At 35.7% G+C, this 25,698-nt stretch overlaps 1 pseudogene; it reads right to left on the bottom strand.

Moving 5' to 3' along the window:
* Positions 1-23,352: 23,352 nt before the first annotated feature.
* Positions 23,353-24,147, bottom strand: LOC117796278 (annotated as a pseudogene).
* Between the last annotated feature and the right edge of the window lie 1,551 nt (positions 24,148-25,698).

Genomic DNA, 25,698 nt, shown 5'->3' with positions numbered 1-25,698 from the left:
AGAGACTTTCTTAGATGACAAAGAATTATGGGATGATTGAACTAAATAAATATATGCAGCTTATTATAAAAGTCTTTATACAATAAACTATTAAGAATGCAACTCTGGCATTATCCTTCAGTTCTTAGCTAGATTTAGTGTCAACTCTTAATGCTATGCCAGCTCTCAATATGCATTCAAAAAGTTGAAGATAAATAATTCCAACTGGAACCCTCCTGTGCTCTGTTCTAACAAGGAACCTGAAGACATTCTCACCTATATCTTACACTTCTTGAAAAAGAGGTGTCCCCTCTTTTGTTCACAGCTAATACCTCTACTTAGGCTGTGGACCTGATCTTCCATCATTACTTTGAGACCTCATTTCCTCAGTTAGTAGTCTCTCTTTTTCCTCTCTATGGTTTCATCTGTAAAGCCTAAAGACATGCTTAAGTTGCCCCCATTTCAAAACTAGAAGGAAAAGGAGGAGGGAGGAAGGCGAAAGAGGAGGAGGGAGATCAGGAGAAGAGAGGGGAAACAGGAGAAAGAACCAAACCTCTAAGTTTCATTACCTTTACATACCTTATTTCTTGGTATCTTTTCATACTCGTTACTTGACAGTGTTGTTCATGTGTTAATTGACAAACTCAGTAGATGCTTTATCCTTCTGTCATTTTGTCTCTGTATCAACTGCGCTCTTGGACATTGATTCACTTGGAGAAAATCTCTTCCTTTGGCTTTAGAGACACTATTTTCCCATGTTTCTTTCTTTGTGATTTTTCCTTTTCATTTTCCTTAGAGTTCCTTCCTTTAGTTGCATACCCTGATACATTGTGTTTCCTTAGAATTTTGTCTTTTTTTCCTTATTATGCAAACTACACAACTAGTCTAATCTTTTTTGTTATTGAAGTATAATTAACATATAATATCTTATTAGTTTCAGGTGTACAGCATAGTGATTTGATATTTTTAGATATTGCAAAATGATCCCCATGATAAGTCTAGCTACCATCTCTCACTTTCAACATCCTAATAAATATCCGGGTATACTTAAAGCAAGAGAACTCATGATATGAAATACTATTAGCTAATCAAAAACAACTATCTGGAAGGACTTTTATTCTTTATTGGGCAGAAAAACTTGACCATAATAAATACGTAGCTAAGTATTTCACCAAAGAACATCCAGGATTTTTATTATAAAATCAGTACCACCTAACTACATACTGGAAATTATTTCAGAGATAGTCTACTGTCAATCATTTGACTCATAGAACCAATATTAGTAAAAAGCATAATTTGCACAAATATCTTTTCACTCTGAGATTAATAAAAAAACCCAGAGTATCAATTTCCTTCATTTCAAACATCTATTTCATACGTAGGAAAGGACAACAATTCTTAGAAAATAATAGCCATAACCTGGCTGATATGTGGTTGAAAATATCCTGGAAATTGACTTATACAAAAGTAAAATATTACAGGCAGGGAATAGAGATGAAAAATTTCAGATCATAATGTTTCTAAGAAATGTAATTCTTAGCACATCTTTGTACACTTGATTGGGTCAGAGTTCCTTAGTCCCAGAAAACTGAAATTGAATAAAACCCTAAAACAAGAGCAAATGTTTTCTATTGGTAACACTGAGAATGGACAAATGAAAAAAAGAGGGGGGGAAGGGAGAAGGGAAGGAAGGAAGAGAAAGAGAAAGAAAGAAGGAAAAGGAAAAGAAAGAAAGAGTAAATAAATGCCTTTGAAAAAACACTGTGGGGTGAGTGGATGAATAGGTAGGAAACTACTAACTACCAAGAACAATAAAAGGAAGAAGAGCACAGCCCTAAAATAATCTACTGCAAAATTTAAGAAGGAAACATTGGGAACATTTTTATTTGTATTGTCAATAGAATTAAGAAATGGGCTTGGCCTCTAAAAAACAGGAGCAAATAATTATAACAGAAGACATTGAAATGGAAATTCCTAAAGATGAGTTGAAAAGTCAAACAGATGAAAAGATGCTTTCAGAATGAGCTGCAACAGGAATTTGACATGATTATGAAAGACTGCAAGAATACTAACAAATGCAAAGACAAAATTAAATCCCCACTGGAATCAATACAAAGTGAAATTTACATTAAGGAAAATCAAATCACTGATCACTGAAAAGTTCTCCAAAATTGCAAAGGAAGAAGACAAACAGATAAGCCAGATGAGAGATCATTTTAAATATAGGAAAGAAACAGAAGAGAAAATGTTCTAAGGAGAAATGAAAACAAATAAAAAATAAAATCTAGGTAACATGGATTCAATATTTTTGAAATTAAATAGGATCTGTGTCTTCAAACTGGTGTTTCACCTCATTCAGAACAAAATCAAAGATAAAATATTTGGAAGAATTTCAGAATGTTTTTAAATGTCAAACATAATAAAACAAAGCTTTATAAAGAAGCAGTCAAATAAAAAAAAAACTTTTCCTACACGGGAAAAATTTCAGGTCATTTTAGGGTAGTTTGTGGAAGACAAAGGAGAAACAACTATGTAAGAAAGATTCTCAGATAAAATCTTTATTCAGATGAAGAAGCATACCTCTATAATTTAAAATAATTATAAAACAATTTTAATTGATCATACAGCTAAATTAATAGATCAAAATAATAGCACAGAAATTTTTGAGTAAGAAATCTTTAATTTCATCAGAGTTCTGTAGTTTTTTTTTTTTTAATATAGATCTTGTTCGTTTTTCTGTTAGATTTACCTAAATATTTCATGGTGGGGGGTGTTAACAGAGCTTTTTAAAGAAATATGAGAAGATGGAATTTGTCAAATTTGAAGACTTAGAAAAAAAATGAAAAGAATCATAGCACAGAATAACAGCAACAAGATGTTCTGGTCTTTGTTGTGATTTTCTCAAGCATTTTGTAATAAGCATATATCATTTGTGTAAACATTAAATTCACCATTTAAAAGAAAGTCATAGCATAAAATAATGAGAGTCCTGATTTTGTGGAAGAGGAATTTAGATAATTATTACAACCTGATGACAAAGTGCTGCAATTCTCAAAAAATATTACTGAAAAAAAGATGTAAATGAAACAATGAAATAAGTATCTGCATCTAAAACACACCTTTAATTTATATTTTAAAGATTTATTTATTTGAAAGTGTGTGTGTGTGCGCGCGTGTGCACGCACGCCATTGAGGGGCAGAGGGAGAGGAAGAGAATCTCAAGCACACTCCTGGCTGAGCTCAGAGCCTGGGGAGGGGGTAGATCTCGCAACCCGTGAGATCATGACCTGAGCTGAAACCAAAAGTCGGATGCTTAACTGACTAAGCCACCCAGACGCCCCTAAAACACACTTAATTTAAAAAGTTGGAGAGGCATATAGGTGAATAGCAGAGATATGAAACACACTTAGCTTTTAATAGAGTTATATTAAAAGTTATTTTCCCTCATTATTAGAGAAATATAGGTTATTTTTTAAAGCATATTTTCAAACAACTATAAAAGAAACTCCTGGTAAATATAAATAGAGTACATAAAGCTTTTAAAAGAGTGGGTAAGAACATAAAAAATAGTCAATAAATTAAAAATACAAAAGAGAACTAATAAAGAAAAGGAGTAAATAGGTAGAGATTATGCATTTTCTTTCCCTGGTGCTCATTCACTACTTAGCTCATATTAGTTACTAAATTATTATTTGTAGAGAGAAGAAAAGAAGAAAGGCAGGGACAAGGATAGGATGGCAATAAAAGTAGGACATTTTTAAGGAAGAATAATAGCAAAGTTCTCAGAGCTGTCCACTCTTTTAAATCTCTTCTTTAAATTTTTGTTTAGGAACTTAAAAATTCACACTTGGAATAGTATCTTGGAATAATATCTTGAAATGATATCTTGGAATAATATATTTAAATATATAATACCTTATATTTGAAGTTTTCCTAATTACCCTTTTCCTCCTTCCTCAAGTGGTTTTGCCTAGTGCTTTCAAGCTCAGCATAAAATTTCTTAAGCCATTTCCTCACACAAATATATTTATCATGGATACTGAGTTTAAGAAGTAAACTCCAGTCTCCTTAGCATGGCATTCTAACTGTACAATCACTGTTGGAATAAAATGTGAAATTGATGTTATTTGTAGCGAGAATTGTCTCAAAAATATCTTTGAGACCTTTATGCTGACTCAAAAATATCATTGAGAAATACTAGAAAACAATGTTGATAAATTGAGTAATTCTNAAAAAGAGTATTGAAAGTTTTAGGGGAAACTTGAAACATGAAAAGGCTCAGAAATGAGAACTGTAGAAATGAAAACTGGAAGAAAGCACAGGAAAAATCATGCTCTTAAACATTTTGTGCTTTTTTTAAACATTAAAATTTAAAAATCCAATAAAAGGAATTGTTTCTTATGTACAGTCAACATATATCATTAATTTATATCAGTGTGAAAACCAGATTTTTTTCCTATAAATTAAACTGTGACTGAGAACCTAACACATAGTAGGTGCACCACAAGAATAAATTACTTAATGTAAATGTTCCTTCCTTTCAAATGCATATGCTCCAATAAAGTAAAGTTAAAGGAATTTAGGAGAATATTAAATGATTGATTTTTCTTTCGGCTGTTTTTACTGATATTGTGTTTTTAAAAAGAATAGAAAAATTCAGGAAACATGGCTTAACTGTATATTTTTCTTTATACTATATCATGAATGGAAAGAGAAAATCCTACAGCCCTTAACTGAAAGAACACTGATACATTGGCCATTTATAACTCATAAAAACAACTAAAGTAAAATTTAACGAAGAAAAAGGTGCATTAGTACTCTCCATTAAGATGATAATTTTTTATGAGTTACACTTGTGAGCAGAATAAAGTACAATGATTTATTTTTTGCTAACTAGCTGGGACAGCATCAACTTGTACACACACTCTGGGTTGTGTAGTGGAATGGTCATCAGCTTGAACTCTAAATTACATGGCTGCAATTAATTACATTGCAACTGACCTGCTGGTCTGATCTCGGTTCTCCATTTGCCCTTGCCAACCTGGACGGATAATTTCCTTCTAACAGACAAACTGCATTTTGCACTCCCTCACTATGATACAAAGAAGTGGGAACTAGTGACAGAAACGGATAAATCATACTCACTGTGAAACTGAGGAAGTGGACGAGAAAGAGAGTCTGAAGGAGCACAGTGGGTGCTCAGACTCGACTTTGGCCTGCAGGTCTGCCCCTACCTACTTAACGACGTGGGTACATCGAAATTGGCTCATCTAAAGCTAAGTACGTAGAAGATATTTCCGGTAATCACTATATGTTAGTGTTAGTAATTGATTACCAATTAGTAATAACACTATACATGTTAAACGTATTACCTTGTTTTTAAAGATTTTTTAGAGATTTTATTTATTTATTTATTTATTTATGACAGAGGGAGAGAGAGAGAGAGAGAGCGCGCGCCTCCCCACCCCCCACAGTGCATGAGCAGGTGGGGAGGGGCAGAAGCTGGCTCCCCGCAGAGCAGGGAGCCAGGGGCTGGGTTAGATCCTGACCTGAGCCCAAGGCAGCCTGTTAACCAACTGATAACCTTGTATTCTTTAAAAATATTTCCTGGTTTATCTTTAAATGTGTTTAAGGGATCGTAATGAAAAGAAATTGTTATTTTTAGGTAGTAAAACGTATGAATTTGTTTCATTCATAGTAACAAAAAATACACACTATCTAGATCTATAAACTAAGAACATTAGGAAGAAGAGCGCGAAGCACTGCCAAAAGACAGCAGAGAAAACAGCCTTGAGTAAAAGGAGAGGGACAGCATGTTTGTGAGGGGAGATGTCAACAACTGGTAAGACTCAAGTCGAGTTTCCCTGGGAACAGTCTCAGAGGAAGATTTGTTTGAAGGCGGGTTATTGAGGAGTGTTTTTGGTACAACACTTGGGAGGGAATGGGGAAACAGGATTAAGCAGAGTGAGAATTTGAACACTATGCAGTTACAACAAGCCAGTCCCGTGCGGAGCTCGGAAGCTGGGATGGTCCTTTAGAAATGTCTTGAATTGAGGCAAGGGGTCTGGACCTTTGTCCCTGTACCTTAACCAGTCTGAAAATAAATGAAGGAAACCTTTTTTAAAATGGAGTCAGGAAGGCCTGCTGGAGGAGCTCTCACACACCTACCTCTGGTGGCAGCCTGGCATAACCCGAAGAAAGAAGGAAAGTAAGAATTAGCTTGACAAGGGAGGACATTTTTCATATGGAATTTCATACCCTGCTTTTAAGAAAAAGGAAGATCCCTCTCTGCCCCAGCAACAACAAATTAACCACCACTTGCAACCAGTGAAAAATCACCACAACCATGAACTCTTTTTCTCCAGTGAAATTTTTTTAAAACACCCCCCCATTTCCTCCTGAAACCTAATAAAAATGGACTTTCCCTTTGTCTCCTAGGACTTGTCTATGGTTCACCATAGCTTACAAATGTCCCAAATTGTAATTCCTCTGCTATTCCTGAATACATTCAGCTTGTAAGTAAAATAACTGGCTATTTTATTTTTAAGGTTGACACGAGTCATAGTAAATAGGAGTCCAGGGGGAGGTGGGTTAACCTTGAGCAACTTTTAGGGGAGGAACTCAGGTGTAAACTATTGGTAAGCAGTATTCCTGGCAGCTTGGGTAATCAGAGCCTTAGCTCTGAAAGAGGATCCGGGCTTCACACCTCGGCAACCACTAAATGGCAAGATATTAATTACTCTCATACAGTGCTGTAACATGGCAGTATAAGTTGGTATAAATTTCCTGTAAAGAAATTTTGGGAATATAAATCAAATTTTTTCCCAGTTTGCCTCTAGACTTTTTTCTAATAAAAAAATCAATATAGGACAAAAATTATAGGCAAATATGTAAGATTTATGTTCTTATTCTTTACCTATAAGTATAAATGCATAATTACAATAAACTATACTAAATATTATATTCTATAGTATGTAATATATACTATAATAGTATAATGTGTTATATAGTATAATACACAATAATATATATGGAAGTATAATGTGAAATATATATGGAAGGAAATGCACAGAATATTTACATAAATTGCTCCTGGATTATGGAATTTTGGCTGATAATTTTTTCCCTGCTATTTATTTTTCTGTTGTTTACGTTTCCTATAAAAACTAATATTACTTTATAATTAGGAAAAAAACCATGATATTTAAGCTTTAAAGTGTCTCTTGGCTTCTTCATATAAAACTTACAAGCAGACCAATTTTTTGTTTATTTGGTTTCATCATTGCTCTCTTCTCAATCATAACTAAAGTCATATAAACACATGGACTCTATGTCTCTCAACCCAAAGAGATGCCTCACTAATGAAGATTGTGAAGTTGTTCCTGAGATGGAATATAAGTTACGCAGCTATTTCTCAAATTTTGACCGGGCTCTCTCGAATCACCAGGTCATTGAATTGAGCTTGTTAGGACAGGCGGTGCTGGTCAGGGTAGGAGCGTAGGCTTTAGCATCCAACAACTGTGATCCGAGCCCAGCTTTATCATTTGCCAGCTGTGCATCCTGGAGAAAGTAATTTCAGGTCTCTGTCCCTCAGTCTCATCATCTGTAAACAGGGCATAATGCTGCTTACTATAGAATGTTGTACATACATGAAACGAGAGAGGATATGTTGAGTAATTCCTATAATTTCAGCCAATTCTGGGAATATTTTAAGTGATCAAAAGTGATAGCTACCTTACTATCATGCTATGGAATTTTTTTTTCCTTGAAAATTCATTGGCTCTGATTTGAATACAAACTGAAGGAAACAAAGCATGAAGAGGACACCAAATCACAGAATTCTTACAATGTGTTGGTCTAATTGTTATCATTTTATGGGTGGCTGACAACAGTTTACTTTATTCAGAGTAAAGAAAAACAATAATTTCTATCTAGTAGCTTTGAGGAAATTAAATTATCGCTACTGCAAATTATTTCAAGTATTAAATTATGGAAAACAATTATTCTGAAAATGTTTGTGTGTATATACAGACACCCACACACCTTTTTTTTTACTCACATTGGATGTTGCCCTTTGCTGTCAGATTGTAGAAGAATGCTATATTTATGCATTGATGTGTAACAGAAAATCTTTTCGTACACACAAAAATGTAGGTTTCCAGTACTCTGTGTCCAATGAGCTGAGATGAAGGAAGAAGTGCCTATGCTGAGGATCCAGAAAGCTGACCCAAACCTTCATTAACAGCAAGTTACACAGCATTCTGACAAGCACAATGCCACCTGGAAATGTATTTTGCCGTATCAAGGAATCAAACCTGTGATTAACCCCTTCTTAATAATTTAGCAAAACTGCAAACCAATTTTGTCATGGTTTTATTCTTTTTTCATTTTAAACTACAATATGACTAATCAGAAGCATAGTCTTATAATTCCATATGAATGATATGTCTGCTTTACAAACATACTAATTGGGAAACTATATACTAACAGTATTGTATTTTCTCAATCCTTGTGCTAGGTGCTTGAGCCTTTTTAGTCGGGAAGTGATTAAAATTGAAAGATAACCTAATAAGCAATTTCACAGAGTCCCTGAGATGGAGATTAGCAAGGCAGTCTTCTTCAATTAAATCTGAAAGCTAGTGAAATGAAAGGGCACTTGATTCATTCATTTCCATCTACCCTCTGACTATGACATGAGCAAATAAATTCTCTGTCAACAAATGGAGTGTACCTATCACAGTTGCTCTATTTATAATGTTAAATTATGAAAAGCAATTATTTTTTCATAACCCTTCTGGAAATAGATGATAGTTCAGCTCAGATTTCTACCTTATTTTCAAAGTAGCTCTTTGTATAATGTTTTGCATAATGTATTTTAATGTATTTTCATGAAAATTTTTCTACACCAGTATAATAACATAACTGCTGCTTTATTCATTTCTACTTCATGGTTTGAGTTTTAAGACATAGTCCGTGCTAAATTAGTCAGATGGCTTAGCGTTTTCTCCTGTAATACTACAGATTTAAGTCAGATATTCAAAACAATTTTTTGTTGTTATTCTTGAAATGTAACAATTTATTGAAAAGGAAACATAATTGGACTGAGAATCAGGAGTTATGCACTTGAGTCCAGGCTCATTTCTCGTCTATGTAATCTTGACTAAACCACTGGGTTCTCTGGGTTCTGCATATTTTCATTTATTAAATGTGGGAAAATTATTTTTCAGTTGTTTCCTTTTTTCCCCTAACTCTAGATTTAATATTTTTACAAAGCGTATGATTAAATCAGCTATGCTGGAAACCTAATATATGGTGATCCATTGTCTTAGGAAACACAACGCAGGTCACTTCTGGGTCCAAGTAGAATCCTCCGGGGTTAGATCCCCTATAGAATCTGTATTCAGGAGGCTTCCCCTTCTCTTTATTTGATTTGGGTACAGTTGTCCACAGGTGAAGGGATATCTTGTGTCACTTTATTAAATTGTTTTTGTTGTTGTTGCTGAGGGTCTTTTACTTTGGGTTAATAAAGATTTAATTTTGTTATGTAATGTTATACAGAAATTTGAGAACTGGAAAAGATGAAATGATAAGAGAGAAGTTTTCACTTGTTTCCCTTATTATGGAACATATGACAGCAAAAATAAAGGAATCAGAAACATGATTCATATGTCTGCCCTCCAGTTCCTGCTTCATTTGGAAATCAGGAAAACTTACTCATCTGTAAGTTTTGATCACCCTTAAGAAAATAAATTGTTTTTATTTTATGTTTTAAAAAATTCTCTTTAAGTCTATTAAAAACATAATGTAATTACCTACAGATTTTTAAATAAAAGCTACAAAAATATTCTTACCTTCTTAACTCAATTTTATTTGGGTATGAATCAACTTATACAAAAAGTCTCACTCAGCCAAGTTGTGCACTTTGGGGAAAGGAGTAACAGAATATACAGTAGTAGGGTATAAATCTGAATGCTGATTCTAAGCCTGAAATGAGTAGCCATGGGCACTGATTCTTTGTTGGTAAAACTGGTATACAATTTTTATAATATTATTTTTACATAAGTCAAATAATACGAGTTACATCATGTTTTAGAATGTTATGTAAGCCATGAAATAGCTTGCAAATGAAAGATACTGTTTTAACAAATTTAAAATATAGTTTGGGCCTTGTCTACAAAAGCCACATATGACCACATAGTTGGTTGGTACAACACATATCTTCTGGTTTTCATATCTCTTGAAATAGAACAGGAAAGAAATTTACGAGGTCATTCTCATTTCTTTTTTTAAAGATTTTATTTAGGGACACCTGGGTGGCTCAGTTGGTTAAGCATCTGCCTTCCGCTCAAGTCAGGATCCCAGGGTCCTGGGATTGAGCCCCGCATCAGGCTCCCTGCTCAGTGGGGAGTCTGCTTCTCCCTCTGCTCCCTCCCTGCTCATGCTCTATCTCTTTCTTGATTAAAAAAAGATTTTATTTCATTGAGAGAGAGAGCACACAAGTGGGGGGCAGGGGTAGAGGGAGAAGCAGATTCCCTGCTGAGTTGGGGAGACTGAGGTGGGACTCGATCCCAGGACCCTGAGATCATGACCTGAGCCGAAGGCAAACACTTAACTGACTGAGCCACCCAGGTGCCCCTTATGTTGCATGTCATATCATATTGAACTAATCTTTTGGCCTGTGATGAAAATCCATTTCTTAAATAATTGTGGGCATGTTTAACACTAATGTTATTAGCAAAAATTTTAAATGCAAATATAGACTTTAAGTAAAATGATGTTATATTGAGATAACAAATCAAAGAAAATATGAAATGTAAAATCATAATATAAGATATAGATATAAAAGTGCAAAAAAAAAAAAGAAAAAAAAGGAAAAATAAAAATAAATATACCAAATCTGGAAAGACTTAAAGGCATGGATCAGGGTTAAGGGTAAAAGATCCAGAAAAGAACTCTTGGTAGCAGAGCACGCTTTGCTTTACACAGAATTATATAATTAGCTAGGCGAGACTCACTTCATGGTTTGTAAGCAACAAAAACCAGCTTAGACTTTGTTTGTTTGTTTGCTTTCAAGAAGATCAGGATGACCTATGGAGAAAGATGTAAAGAAAAGCTAAGCACAATTTTGGGAAAGATAGGTAGTATCAAGTTAAACAACAGTTGAATCCAGAGGAAATAGCATCATAGAGTGATGTTCCAGAATGACATAGAACATGCAATGGGAGGATTAAGCCACCAAATGAGGAGTTTAAGATTATTGCCCAGGAAATTAGAGTCTTGACACCTGAAAAATCAGACTATGTAAACTACTATAAATAGGAATTAATAAAAGGAAGTTCCCCCAACTTTTTTTTTTTTAGCTTTGTGTACTTCGTATAAGAGTAAGAACTTATTACTTTGGCTAATATGAATTGGCTTGAAGAAGCTGGTGTCTTCTTAAAGAGAAAACAAGAAAGAAGTAGAATCTGAGGCTTTGGTTTTTGGATTAGTACTTTTCTGAATCCCTGTCTCCTTCTTTTAGTGCTAGTGACACCATGGAGGGTACTGGGTGATCATCTTCTCAGGTGTCGGTGTGCTTCGATATAATATCATTACACTTCTAGCTTAAGAGCTGGGGAGTTAAACCACATGACAAAGATACAATCTACATTAACCCAACTTGATTTTATAAACAGGCAAACAGTTTTGCAGTGATTCCCGCCACCTTTTTGAAAGCTTTGTTTTTTAGTTTTTTTTTTTCTGTTGCTGCTTGTTTTTCCTTCATACTTAACATATCCAATTCCCTCTGCTTCTTTTATTATTTTACTGAAGCTTTCAAAAACATTTGCCCCACTAAATTCCCTAAATTCTGGAGCTTTTAATGGGTCATAGATTAATCAAATAGAACTAGAAGAAAATAACAGTTATCTTAAAACCTGGTTTTTTTTTTTTTCTTCATGAATCAGTGCTAATTATTTAGGTCCACTGAGGCTGCAAAATGTTAATCCCTGCGTACTAGAAGGAAGTGTTTAATATTTATCAAGGTTTTAAAGTACTAATGCATAATTTTAAATCTGATGTATGATTTTATATTTTACTGGCTATAATTTCTTATAAAGCCAAGTTTCAATTCCAACTAATTCCAAAATTGTTATGGAGTTGAATGTTCACGATGACCTTGTAAAATTAACTATGGAAAAAAAATCTAGTGAATGGTACAGTATTTACATTATAACTATTCTTTAGAGAATTTACATTTTCCAGCAAGCCCAGGTACTTATTCATGATGGAAGAAAGGATTATTTTAGGTATCAACCTTTTCAATATATGTCTTGAATTAATATATGCCAGAACTAATTGAAAGTATTTCATTGTTTTGAGAGGGAATAAAGAGTTCATAAGATATCATTCTAGAAGCAGTTGTCAGTATTTCCATCTGTATTGTGCTTAGAACCAAATATATTAAATACTATTGTATTAACGGTTATGTACTTTCACTGTCTTGCTGCTAAATGTTTAGAAAGTTCTTTTTGTGCAATTTTTATCCTGGGTCCTTAATTTTCTGTTTGCCATGAGGCCAACAAATGATCACATTTGGACACAGCAATTAATGCTTCCCTTTCTTCAATAATCTAGTATGTCAGGATAGTTTTTTTTTTCAAATACATTAATCTGTACTTTTTCTAAATATTCTCTGATTCTCTCTCAAGCTGGAAGTTCTACTTTGACTTTCCTTGCCTTCACTGCAGCATATTGGAAATCAAGTGTTATTTGAGGTCATTGTACTTCCTTTCTTTGTAGAGAGTTTAATGATTATGCTCAGTGTCTAGGACAATAAACACTAAACAAACACATGTGTACCGCTCTGTGTGTGGCACAATTCTAAGTGTGTTACATGCTTTATTACTTTTGTTTCTATCAACCTTATAAGTTAGGTCTGCACCAATATTAACTTCTTTTAAAGATGAGAAAATTAAGGTTAAATAACTTGCACAAAGGCAAAAATAAGTAAGTGGCTGAGCCAAGGTTTGGATTTAAGCAGTATTTCCAGTCCCTTGGCCATAACAACTATACTTCCTATAACATGTTATATTATTTATGGGAGCCAAGGCAGAAAGACAAAGATGGAAGACGAGGCTGTTCTTAAGACTTTAAACTGTTAGGTTAAACTAGGGTGACAAGACCCTCAATACAGGGGCATCAAACTCAACAAAGATTCTAGAATTCCCATTTATCATGGAAGCAACATGTAGCCACTGGAGACTTATCTACTGACCACAGGGCTTCTCAAAGTTCTAAATTTCCAAGGTAGGAAAATGGAGGATAGAAAAGATTAAGGTTTAGTTGAATACAAGATGGATAGAATTTACAGAGGAATAGGAGAGGCAGGATTGTACCTCATGAGAACAAATGAAGAAATGACTCTCCCTATTTGCATCCTTTTCAACAAAGACAAGTTTCATTTTATTTTTATTTTTTTAAAAGATTTTATTTATTTGACAGAGAGAGAGCGAGAGAGGGAACATTTTAGACTTATAAAAATTGTTGTATTGCTATAACATCCGTTTACAGATGTCAAACAAAGAGCTCAAAATTTTCAACCTTAGGGAATATGTTGGGAATGGCACTGTGGTTTGGGGTGTCTTCTCCACACAGATGAAGTTTCCTTACAAAATCGCCCAGTGCATACAATACTCAGTGAGTGAAAATTCAAGTCTTTCTATTATTACTGCTCTTGAAAAGCTATATGAACAATGGAAAGGAGGATACAAAAATTCTCATAAATTGCAGACATTTTTCTATTTAGCAAAGTCAAAGTGATCAATTGAATGTCTATAAAAGTTAACCAGCAATGCTAGAAATGTGGCTAGCTATATAACTTCCTCATGTTTTACATAAATGAAATCATATTATACATATCCATGCACTAAAATAATATATACATAAGGATACTCATCCAAATGTTAACATGGATTAACTTTAGGTTTTAAGAGTGGAAAGACGTAGGAAGAGTTTTCAGTTTATTTTTTATACCTCTATACTGCTTGAATTTTTAAAAAATGAAGGGTGTATTATTTTATTTAAAGAACTTAATGGGATGCCTGGATGGCTCCATCAGTTAGGCATCTGCCTTCAGCTCAGGTCATGATCCCAGGGTCCTGGCATCAAGTTCCACATCTGGCTCCTTGCTTAGCAGGGAGCCTGCCTCTCCCTCTGCCTGCTGCTCCTCCTGCTTGTGCTCTCACTCTTGTTCTCTGGCAAATGAATAAGTAAAATCTTTTTGAAAATAAAGAAAGAAAGAACTTAAAACCGGGGTGCCTGGGTGGCTCAGTTGGTTAAGTGTCCAAGTCTTGATTTCAGTTTAGGTCATGATCTCAGGATTCTGGTATCAAAGCCCCACATGGGGCTCTATGCTCATCAGGGAGTCTGCTTTTCTTCCTCTCCCACCGCTCCTCCCCTTGCTTGCAAGCACCTCCCCATGCACTCTCTCTCTCTCAAATAAATAAATTAAATTAAAAATGTAAAACCAAAGTAGATTTTGTGAAAGTTGTAGTTAATTTTATCTGGAACATTGGTCAGCTAGATTTAAAATGCTGAATATTAATTCTTCCTCACTACCTCCTCTCCCAATTTCCACCTTCTTAATCAGAATTTGGCAAGAGAGACCCCCAAGAATCTGCATGTGAGCAAGCTTTCTCTATACTTTTTATGTGTAGTAAATTAGAAAATCATTATTTTAGAGGGAAGTTTTAGTAAAGATGGAGGGGTAAAAGCAATTGGCAGTAGGGGAAGGAGTGATGAAAAGATGCCAAGTATTGAGAAAGAAAGTAAAGAGTTACATGGAGAAATTTTGAAGGAAAGAGGCAATTGTTATTATGCTGGTACATTGCATTCAGGAATCTTTCATTATTAAGAAAACAAAATTCTCTTAGAGAATCTGTCTTTTAACTCTTGGTACAAAGGATTTTTGTTTTAACTCTGACTGTGTAATTGGTGGAATCAGTCCAATGTAATAAGTCAAATGAGTAGTAGTTTTGAGTTACATTGAGATATAAATACCAGGATACATTTTCTTCTATCTGTCTTTATTTCATCTCTCCAATAGACAAACACATTTTTACATTATCCACCCTACCTATAATATCTTTATACCTTTTTCCACAAGTGGCAATATATATATTTTATCCCTATTAATTTGGCAGAACCTGATATTTTTGCTATTTTCAATACATGGAGGAATTCACTACTTTTAATAAATCAGAGCTCTGCTGATTCTCGTTGGACAGCTGGCATTCATGTTTATAGCCTTAAAGGGAATGTGCAAACATCTGCGTTTGATGAATAACTCCATGTGTATTGTAGTTCCTTCAACAGAAATTGTTCGGAAGTTCGAAGAGCTAGTGATAAATAATTAATGAGCACAGAAGCAATATTCTCACTTTATTGCCAGACTTAGAGGAAGCACACAGCACAAGCTGTAAACCAGGCTTTCCTTTTCCTTTTGTCTTCTCTTTGACTAGTCATTTAGTTGATTGCAGGCTCTGCCATTCAGAAGACCTCCAGGCTTATAACATATCTTCATTTTATCTTGTCTTTAATTCATTTTGTCAAATGAATATCATGAATATTGAAAGCTTCTGTCCTTCAAATGCCACTGAGACATGACTTCTGGAGGCAAGAACTTAACTTGGATGTGGTGGGTATGAGCACATTTACTTTTTATTTTTTACTTAATTTTTTCTTTGATTTTGAAAGTTTTCTTATGACATTAAAGAAATGGAAAATTGAAAAATTATATAGAAATTAATGGAATAATTCTGTGTTATTTCTATATAAATCTTAGAACCAAATTATGAATATACAGTAACTTTAATTCTGACAAAACAGTAGTCCCACAGGTTGGCTCTAATTTGGAATTCTTACAAGAGTAAGAATTTACCTGAAATTTAATATGGGCCTTCGTGAATACAGTGACACAGGGATTGACAAAGAGTTCATTTATTATAAAATAAACTCTGCCAAGGGAATCCATATATAACAAATTAAATACACAGAATCAACAAAAAGAATTCTTCTATGACCTTTTATGAGATACTACAATTAAAAATGAAATTTGATATTAATATTTTAAAGCTTGTACTGTTGTAATATCTGAACTCAACATGTTCCCCCAAAATGATAGCTATTGAGACCAATAAAAAATATGGATCAGGTAAGTAGGCATATCTTTATGCCGGGCACAGTACATTACAAATATTATCTTAGTTAACCCTCCTAATAACCTATATAATAGTCATCATTTCTGTTTTATAGATAGAGGCAATGAGGATAGAGGATTATATACCTTTTTCTGGTTCTCATGACCCATGAGTGCCATAAGGAAGACTAATATCTTGGATTGTTTTCATCTAAAGTCCATATTCATTCCATTGTACTACCTTGTAGAATACCTGATTTCACCTTATGTGATATTAATACTTGATGACACAAGGCTGTTTCTTGGCATCAAATATTCTAAGACATATTACCATTCTCTGAGTCATAGGAATAAGATAAAAATGTTGTGCATACTATCTTGCTAGTGTTAAAGTTTGGAACATTATTTCCAACCATTTTCATAGTTACTTTACAGGTCATTATTTCATAGTAACTTTAATTCTCCCCTATTTTCTTACAGTTCCCTCTATTTTTGTCTATTTATCATCTATCATCTATCTATCTATCATCTATCTATCTATCTATCTATCTATCTATCTATCTATCTATCATCTATCTATCTATCATCTATCATCTATCTATCATCTATCATCTATCTATCTATCTATCTATCTATCTATCTATCTATCTATCTATCATCTATTATCTATCTATCTATCTATCTACCTATCATCTATTTATCTTTCTATCTAATCTTCTATCATCTCTAACTCTTGGCTTCTGTTCCTTCCACATCACCATACATTTTCACTCATAAGGAAAAATAAGGTAAATAAAAGGGAATGAAGCTGATTGAAGAGGTAAAAAATATAGTTTGTTACAAGCATAAATCACAAAGTCAATCCTTCTCTATTGAGAATTAGTCAGTATCAGCAGAAACCACTGTTTAAAGGATGACTTTCACCTGAAAAATAAATCACAAAAATCATGATTTCTTCTCTGCCAGGTATCTCTTTTCTTCATGTGTATTTCACCCGTTATAACTGCAAAATATCATTAAATTGAAAACTGAATCAGCAAATTCCTTTTAATCCTCATTTCTCCTGTTGCTTCACTGATTTACAATAATCCTGGGCATCAATCTGCCTTCCAATGTAATCCTGTCATATCTAAAGGATTACATTCTTTTCTATTGAACAAATTTTAATGCCACTGTGCTAGTTATTGAAGTCAGAACAGGAATAAATGTAATATGGTCCTTACTGTCATTATAAATTCAGTAAAGTTCAGGAAAACAGGAAAGTACATAAATATTTGGCACAGAGGTAGATAGATGGGAGAGAGAGATGCGAGTTCTAGTTCTGGCTATTCTAATTGGTAGATCTAAAATTTTGGGTACCTCCTTCAGCCTCAATTATCTAATGTGGGGATTATAATTTGACTTCTTTGTGAAAAAAATTAATTTATTGAAAATCAGTGATATGTCAGGGACAGAGTAACATATGCTATGGCTTTTATGTCATTTACTAATCATAAAAAGTCATGTGATATGTTTTATTCCCATTTCACATTTGATTAAGCTATTTGATTAATGGAAGTAGCAGAATTGATACTCATACACAATTATGATCCCGAAGTCAATGTTCTTCTTTCACAAGTAATTAGTAAGGTGATTTTTGTTTTGTTTTGTTACTTATGCTTATCCAATTGTGTACGAATGACTAAAATTTGAGACAACAGCCTATACTATTGATTTTTATCAAGCTTACCAACAATTATGGATCCCTGATCTTTAACTGTTTTCCATACAGCCAAACTGTAGCTTTTTATTTTGTACTTGTCAGTTCATTTTTAGACCTAATTTCAGGACTCCGTTTTTCTCCCAATTCCTTCTTAGGCTTACTCCATCATTCAAACTTGATACGATCATTTTATCCCACCCAAATTGTTTGCTGTTTCTTCAGAAACGATGTCTTCCAAATGATTAAGATTTTTGAAGAGGCATTTCTGGACATATAATCAGATGTGTTTTAATATTCAGTAATCTTTTTTGACGCAGTACTCCACCAGTTATGAATTCGCCTAACTTTATTCCAAGTCTGAATTTCTCCACCAATGGCCACATAATATTTTGATAGACATTGGTAAAATCTTTGACAAAATCCAGATTATAATCGGGGATGCCAAATTTATAGACACAGTTGGAATTCATAGTTGACATATAGTTTTTGGACCTCAAAGATTTAAAAAAAAAAAATAGTGACTTTAGGAGGGACATGCATTTTCAACTTTCCACAGGTCTCTGTACTCCATATTGATTTACTGTTACAGTTTCACACTTTCATGTTCCTGGGGAGGCCCCTAAAAGCATTTGAGTTTGAGATCTCTGGATGATTCCTCTCATCTATCAGCTTTTTATCCATGTAAGTCTCAGCAATTTATGAACTCATCTAGGGTTTACCAGTTATCTCCACTCCAAGTACATGCACACATACACACACACACACACACACACACAGTGATATTAGACAATTAATTCTTGCATTTTTCCCTGGTTAAATATCATAAGTATATCCCTGGTTAAATTTCACTAGTCTTGGATCTAACTTCTCTACTTTTCTGAAAGACATGACTCTTTTTTTTTCATCTCTAATCTTCACATTTCACATAATTATGAAAATATTGCAGTAGGTGATAATAACTTTCCAAGCATTTTTTTCAGTGCCCTGGGATTCAGTTTCTCCAAGCAAGAAAACTTAAATTTCATTTAGAACAGCTAGGAGCAGACCTAAAATTCTTCACTCATCTTGGGATTCAATTCCATCTGAATAATGTTTCCTCAGACTAAAAATGGCAGTATGTCATTATTCCTGAGAAAGAAAAAGGTACAAAATAGGAGATTTGAAAAGTAGTACTTTGTCATTTAATCATTAATTACTATTGACCAAGATGACCTTAATGTTCTCAGCCTCACTAAACTTAAGACAGTTTTCTTCCTGACTCTTGGCCCCTGACCTCCCTTTTCTTAAGAGTTTTTACCTTAGAAAACTTGCAGCTGTAAATTCTTTCTTTGTCCCTTTGAAATGTAAATCTTCTCTAAGCTTCTCGCCAGTTTTACAACCCAGGAATACCTTTCTCAAGGAGCCAGGAGTCATCCCTTTGAAATGTAATTAAGAAAGATAGTACCCCTATTTTCTAGTCTTAGTGGGGAGAATAAAACACAGATGGCCAAATCACACTGACCAAACTCCCTGTTAACACTGGTTAGTACTTATCCACTTGTTCACCCAGATCTTACACACTCTCTGCCTTATGTTTCAGAAGTTACTTAAATCTCTCTCCTGTATTGCAACAGTCTTTCAAAACGTCTTCCTTGTCTGGTACAACTTTCCTCTGGTGATATTAACCTAGCTACAACCCTTTAAAAATAACAAAAAGTTAAAAAATATTTTTAAAAATAGTAGTAACATTTATCATGCACTGTTTGCCAGACTGTGTTTACTTCTCCTATATCTTCACAATAATACAAAGGAAAAGCTCCAGGATTACCACTGATTTGAAGATCAGCAAACTATAGACTCAAGAGTTTGCTTACTTGCTTAAGACAAAGTAGCAAAAGGCAAAGTTAAAATGCCAACCCAGGGAATTAACTCCAGAATTCATGCATTTCACCACTAGGTTAATCTGCCTAGTTTTAAGAAATATTTAATTCTCTAGAAGTCTTCAATTCAGCCTTACTTTAAAAAATCTTTTAAAATATGCCTTGAAAATCTGAGCTGAATGGAGCTCTCAGTTCCTTCTTTAACTACTTCCATTCCAATGGTATGACTTTCCTCTCAGAGTCTCAGCCCATGCCCATCTTTATTCTCAACTTTCATTGTCCATCTTTCTCAAGTTTAAGGTACATTTATTACATTCCCTCTTCCAGCTCTTACTAACTTGAAAATGACAGAGTCCCTTTCTCCAAAGGTTAAACTGCATGTGTTCATTCTCTAAATAAAGTAATGAGGCATAAAAGGTAAATTGCCATAGCAATAGCAACAAGATCAGACTGCTGATAGGGGAGGTTTTTAGTAGTGATATTGATGACACTGTCTGTGGAATTTATTCCTTTTGGGAATGACAAAGAGACTAGCCTCCTAGCAACCCACTAGACCATCTCAAATACGTAGCATGTAAGCTGATCATCACCCACCCTTGGGCATTCAAGGAACATTAGATTGCTTTTTTTTTGCTTTGTTTAACTATTTTTTTTTAGTAACAATGTTTTTTTCCCCAAATGTCTCCTAATTTTAAGCATGACACCAGTTTATAAATTACTTTATTTATATTTTGATCTGTGTGCTATTCACTTAAAAGGCTTTAGATGATGTTGTTTTGTTTTATTAATATTTTGAGAAAATGCTTGATGTTTTTCTTTATTCTTCAAAAAATAACTATCAATTGGAATAAGGCTACTTTGTATTTCAGTTGGACTTGTAACCCGCAGTTAGGTATTTTGTTGACTTTTAGCAAATACTAGTCCGTTAAAAAAAACAGAGGTGTTATGTCTGTGCTTATGTGCACGTGAGCGCGCGCGCGCACACACACACACATTTCACTGTATACAGTCTAAGATCTACCTGACAGCCTATCACTACCAGAGAAGTAAGCTGATCTTGCTAATATATTCTGTCCCATGTTCAAACTTTTGATGCCTTTCAAGAAATCTCAGTGCAAAATAATTGAGAAAGTAGAAAAAATGAAAAATTAAATGACTTTTGTTAGGAAAACTTTAACACAACTGTAAGTTAAAATCTAATTTGAAAGGGAAGTGTGAAGTCTCATTTGAAGACAGGAAACTTCCTTCTCTCTGAAAATGCAAGGTACGTTTTCTACTGTGGAATTTAATAAGCTGATATGAATCAGTATCTTAACATTCTGCCTAGAAGTGAAAAGCAAAATTATCTTTCTGGCCAAAATGGTGACACATAATTACTCATTCTCAAAAGAAATCATTAACACTACAGCATTTTCAAATGCACATTTGCCTAGACATGATATCTATCTTGGAGAGTATTATTTAATGAAGAATATTCTGTCATCCTTTGGAATATAACTGAATGTGCAAGTAACCAGAAACCAAGCTCTAAGTAGAGGGTCAGTACATTTACTTATGACGATGCCATATATGATATGAGATATAGAAGGTCACTGCATTAAAAGGTACAATAACCCAGTCCAAATATTCCTCATTAAAAAAATTATTCAAATTGCCAAATTCATGCTTTTTATGGATCTTTTCATTGACTTGGCTTATAATATAGGGAATGTCATGCCTTCTGTATACATAAAAACATACACATGCAAAAATAAAAGGAAAAGTAAAAAAAGAGAAAGCAAAGAAAAAATTCTCACTGACCTACATGGAAAATATTTGAAGATGAAGATATGTGGATATTAACAAATCCAGGCTATAGAGGTGATATTTTGAATTCTATATTAAACAAAGATATGGACTTTTCTACAATTAAAGAGAGAAAATTCATCATTGTGTGACCATGTTCATCCTTTACAAATCTGCCTGCTCATTTTAACCATCTCTGCATCATTCCTAACTAGAGACAAGATTTTTCAACAAGATGTTTCAGACCATAGACTGTGAATATATCTTTACTTGAAATACCATTTTATTCTGAAACAACTGATATTTTAATATTAATTAAGTAGAAATCCACTATGATAAAACAGATCTCTTGATTATTCAAGTTGCAGTGAACTGCAATAACCTTTCATTATATTATAACTTCTGTTCTGAGGACAGAGGTCACAAATATAAATTTTAAAGCTTATCCCAAATATATTTATTTGTAATTCAACATAAGAAATCTAGTGTTACCATGGATATTATAATCCTCATTAATGTATAGATGCATGAAATATGGAGGCCTACAAAAAGTGTCTAATAAGACAAATGTACCATGAAAAAAAAAAACACTGAGAAGTTAAGTGATTACAGCATTTAGAAAATGAGAAAGATTAAGAAAGCAAGGCATTGTGTAGAGCAACTGATTTATACTGCTTTGAGAAGGATTTCCTATCTTGTTCCAGGTTTCTATGTTATTAATTTGTATTGGGAATTAATATTAAATGTTTCATAAATATTCTTGTTTAGGTTTTGTGTGTGTGTGTATGTGTGTGCTTATTATTTTTTTCTTTTAACCTTTATGTTATCGCTTTAATAGCAATTTCTGGTCAGTTGGGAAAAGCCTAATATCCACAGGTTTTTGAGGAATCCAAGGGATTATCATTGCACTTCATTGGCAGAAAGCCCACAAATGCTCACTCCTGCATAAATGAATATTTTGGCAGGAGTGATGGATGGAGCAGGGAGGTAGAAATAGAGCAAAAACTTGGAAACCATTGATACAGGACCATTTACAGAGTTTATTTTAGAGGAATAATTTGGAATCAATCTGTTAAAATGAGTTCAAAATTCATAGCTCAAGCAATTAGTATAGGGGGTGTTTGTAAGGGAGCCTTTTTGCTTTTTTTCTTCGTAAAAAGAGGTTTTTGTTGCCTTTGGTCCACAGTTGACATTTCACATTATCTCTTGGTCCCAGGGCTCCTGGATGGGGACCAGTCCCCAGGGAGGACCTCCGGGTGGGGATCCGTGTGCAGTTCTTGGCAGAGGAATGGGNACAGAGGAATGGGGACACATACGGGAAGGGGGGTGGCTTAGCCTCAAGCACATATAGAACTCTGATCTGTCTGGGCTTCAGTTTCTCCACTAGGCCCCTGTGGGTAGCCTCAGGCAGCAGTCTGAGAGTGCTAGGGAAATTCAGTTCTCCGCAAGACCTAAAATATTTCTGGACTGTGGCCCTGGCCCTACTTCCTTCCCAGCATCCCCTTCTAGCATCCCCCCTGCCACTCCCCTTCAAAAAATTATTTTTCTTTCATTAAAACTTTGTGAAACTTCTGTGGGTACAGAAACCACAAACTCATCAGCAGAGAAAAGGGAAGAGAGGGAGAGGCAACCGGAAACCATTCGGGGCCAGTCCCCTTCCTGTCCAGGTTTCTTCCCCCAAACCCCTCCGGCTCAGCCCTAATCCTGCTGGGAAATTTGCTGCCCGGATGTGCCCTGGCAGGAACCGCCGCACCACATGCATCCGCATGTGCCTTTATCCCTTCCTCATAGACCCTCAGCTGGCAGCGCTCAGACAAGAAGGAAAACAAAACAAAAACAGAAGAACCCAAAAAGCACATAGGTGATATGGGGAGACACCCGGCACGGGCGCCTCAGTAGTGTGCCTCCTCATGATGGGAGGCGGTGTACTCTGGGGCCTTCCCTGGACCTGGGCAGTCACCTGCAGCCACTGAAGCCCTGTGTGCCTCTGGGCCTCGAGGGTAGTACGTGGGGTCATATATCTGCGGGCCCGAGCCAAAGACCTGGCCACCACGGTTGGCTCCCTGTGTGAAGTCCATCTGCAGGGACATGAGGAGTTGTCATACTTGTCAGTCCCCAGCTTGGTATTGTAGATGTGCCCTTGGGTCTGGGAGCCTCGTGCCCACCTGCCTGGCACACTTGTTTGTGCCCATCTGGAAGCTGATGGTTGTCTAGTCTGTGGGTGGCAGGATATGGTTCTTGGGGTCGTACAGATGCCTTCTTGAGCCATAAACCTTCATGCACGACTGGCTAGCACATATGTTGGCACCCATGTGGAGCCCAGGGACGCACTGGCCAGCCTGTATGGCGGCATCATCGAGGTGGTGCTCCTGCTTCTCTGAGTATTTGACGTCAATGTCCACGCCACTCCGCAGCCCCTTTGTCTTGGTCTTCGCGGCCAGGACAAGAAGCGACACCTGCACCTGTGTTGTGTTCCCGCTCTCAAACAGGTCATCCATTTTGAACAGGTCCACGGGATTCATGCTGTAGTTGACTATGGCCTTGATGAAGGTGGACAGGTTCTCCAGCTGGTGCAAGTTCTGCAAGGAGTGGTTGATCCTGGGGACCGAGCCTGGCTACAGCTTATTCATGAGTGCACATAGGATAATTCCATCTTTCAGACCCTTCTGGAAGTCGGGCCTGATACTGAGGCCCTCTATCCAGCTGCGGAGCTGCGCCCTCTTCTGGGGATCATATGTGGACAGGAGTCAGTCCTTGACCTCTGCCAAGAGCCCATATGAGGGCTCCTTGTTGAACTGCATGNAAAAAAAAAACACTGAGAAGTTAAGTGATTACAGCATTTAGAAAATGAGAAAGATTAAGAAAGCAAGGCATTGTGTAGAGCAACTGATTTATACTGCTTTGAGAAGGATTTCCTATCTTGTTCCAGGTTTCTATGTTATTAATTTGTATTGGGAATTAATATTAAATGTTTCATAAATATTCTTGTTTAGGTTTTGTGTGTGTGTGTATGTGTGTGCTTATTATTTTTTTCTTTTAACCTTTATGTTATCGCTTTAATAGCAATTTCTGGTCAGTTGGGAAAAGCCTAATATCCACAGGCTTTTGAGGAATCCAAGGGATTATCATTGCACTTCATTGGCAGAAAGCCCACAAATGCTCACTCCTGCATAAATGAATATTTTGGCAGGAGTGATGGATGGAGCAGGGAGGTAGAAATAGAGCAAAAACTTGGAAACCATTGATACAGGACCATTTACAGAGTTTATTTTAGAGGAATAATTTGGAATCAATCTGTTAAAATGAGTTCAAAATTCATAGCTCAAGCAATTAGTATAGGGGGTGTTTGTAAGGGAGCCTTTTTGCTTTTTTTCTTCGTAAAAAGAGGTTTTTGTTGCCTTTGGTCCACAGTTGACATTTCACATTATCTCTTGGTCCCAGGGCTCCTGGATGGGGACCAGTCCCCAGGGAGGACCTCCGGGTGGGGATCCGTGTGCAGTTCTTGGCAGAGGAATGGGGACACATACGGGAAGGGGGGTGGCTTAGCCTCCAGCACATTTAGAACTCTGTTCTGTCTGGGCTTCAGTTTCTCCACTAGACCCCTGTGGGTAGCCANAAAGCAAGTTTAAGAAAATGGGACTTGGAACTTTTGAGAACAGGAGATATTTATGCTTTTGATTAAGACACATACTTCAGCCTCGATTAAATGTGTGATTTGTGAATAANCCAGGGAGGACCTCCGGGTGGGGATCCGTGTGCAGTTCTTGACAGAGGAATGGGGACACATACGGGAAGGGGGGTGGCTTAGCCTCAAGCACATATAGAACTCTGATCTGTCTGGGCTTCAGTTTCTCCACTAGGCCCCTGTGGGTAGCCTCAGGCAGCAGTCTGAGAGTGCTAGGGAAATTCAGTTCTCCGCAAGACCTAAAATATTTCTGGACTGTGGCCTGGCCCTACTTCCTTCCCAGCATCCCCTTCTAGCATCCCCCCTGCCACTCCCCTTCAAAAAATTATTTTTCTTTCATTAAAACTTTGTGAAACTTCTGTGGGTACAGAAACCACAAACTCATCAGCAGAGAAAAGGGAAGAGAGGGAGAGGCAACCGGAAACCATTCGGGGCCAGTCCCCTTCCTGCCCAGGTTTCTTCCCCCAAACCCCTCTGGCTCAGCCCTAATCCTGCTGGGAAATTTGCTGCC

Source organism: Ailuropoda melanoleuca, chromosome 15 (genome assembly GCF_002007445.2).
Source record: "Ailuropoda melanoleuca isolate Jingjing chromosome 15, ASM200744v2, whole genome shotgun sequence".
Lineage (NCBI taxonomy): Eukaryota > Metazoa > Chordata > Mammalia > Carnivora > Ursidae > Ailuropoda > Ailuropoda melanoleuca.
This window is presented reverse-complemented; position numbering and strand designations above follow the sequence as displayed.